Raw genomic sequence first — 1715 nt, 5'->3', positions numbered from 1 at the left:
GAGATGGCTGGTGTGCTAACGCTGAGTGTGTGGGAAATAAACACCGTCAGCTTCTGCCTTTCAACGATTACACTCGTGAACGCCAGTTCACCCCAGCATATGAAACAGCTAGACACCTAACCCTGAAAATACTGAACCTGAAAACACTGAACCTGATAACACTGAACCTGAAAACACAGAACCTGAAAACACAGAACCTAAAATCCCCAAAATTGAAAACCCATAACCTTAAAACACTTATCTTGAAAACCCCTAACCTTAAAACATTTAACCTGAAAACACCTGTTCATGTGTGTTACATGTTCAGGTGTGTCACATGTTCAGGTGTGTTGCATGTTCCCATGTGTCACATGTTCAGGTGTGTCACATGTTCAGGTGTGTTACATGTTCAGGTGTGTCACATGTTCAGGTGTGTTACATGTTCAGGTGTGTCGCATGTTCAGGTGTGTTGCACGTTCTGGTGTGTCATGTTCAGGTGTGTCACATGATTACTGTTTTACTACAGTTCTGCTCCTCTACAACCACTCTCTCTCTCTCTCTCTCTCTCTCTCTCTCTCCTTGTATATCTGTCTCTCTCCCTCTCTGTCTCTGTCTCTCTCTCTCCCTCTCTCCCTCTCTCTGTCTGTCTCTCTCTCTCCCTCTGTTCTCTCTGTCTCTCTCTTTCTCTGTTTCTCTCTCTATGTCTCTCTCTCTCTCTGTTTCTCTGTCTCACTCTCTCTCTCTCTCTCTCCCTCTCTCTCTGTCTCACTCTCCCTCTCCCTCTCTCTCTCTCCCTCTCTCTCTCTCCCTCCCTCTTTCTCTCTCTCTCTCTCTCTCTCTCTCTCTCTCTCTCTCTCTCTCTCTCTCTCCCTCTCTCTCCCCCTCTCTCTCCCTCTCTCTCTCTTTCCCTCTCTCTCTCTCTCCCTCTCTCTCCCTCTCTCTCTCTTTCCCTCTCCCTCTCTCTCTCCCTCTCTCTCCCTCTCTCTCTCTTTCCCTCTCCCTCTCTCTCCCTCTCTCTCTCTTTCCCTCTCTCTCTCTCTCTCTCTCCCTCTCTCTCTCTCTCTCCCTCTCTCTCTGTCTCTCTCTCCCTCTCCCTCTCTCTCTCTCCCTCTCTCTCTCTCTCTGTTTCTCTCTCTGTCTCACTCTCTCTCTTTCTATGTCTCTCTCCCTCCCTCTTTCTCTCTCTCTCTCTCTCTCTCTCTCCCTCCCTCTTTCTTTCTCTCTCTCTCTCTCTCTCTCTCTCTCTCTCTCTCCTTCATACTCCATCTCACCTCACCCTGCTCAGTGCAGAACACTAGATGGCAAACGTGATATGCTCTACCTGGGGACCTCCACCCTGCCTGTAAAAGCACCACCCTCCTGCATGTGAAATACATCCACTCACTGTGCTAATAAATTTAATCTCTGTACTGACCCACCACATACAAAACATTTGACGTTTTTTGTGTGTGTATTTAGAACAAAGGAGGGGGAAAAGCTTCTTTAAGTTTTTCTTCATGCCCAACTGCCCCGAGCCACCCGCACAGTAAATAAAACCATGACACACTGGCTGGTTCCCAGACTGGAGCAAAACTCCAGTACCAGCAGGGAATCATCACTGGTTTTAATGCAGGTTTGGGAAAGATGACCCACTGTTGAATTGTACTGGTTTATAGATTAATTCATAAATTATGCTGGTTTATAGATTAATTCACAAAAATGTTTTTTTACAGAATGAAATCAGGAGTGATCTATAA

Source organism: Electrophorus electricus, chromosome 8 (assembly GCF_041902795.1).
Source record: "Electrophorus electricus isolate QZ-2024a chromosome 8, ASM4190279v1, whole genome shotgun sequence".
In the NCBI taxonomy this organism is placed as follows: domain Eukaryota; kingdom Metazoa; phylum Chordata; class Actinopteri; order Gymnotiformes; family Gymnotidae; genus Electrophorus; species Electrophorus electricus.
This window is presented reverse-complemented; position numbering follows the sequence as displayed.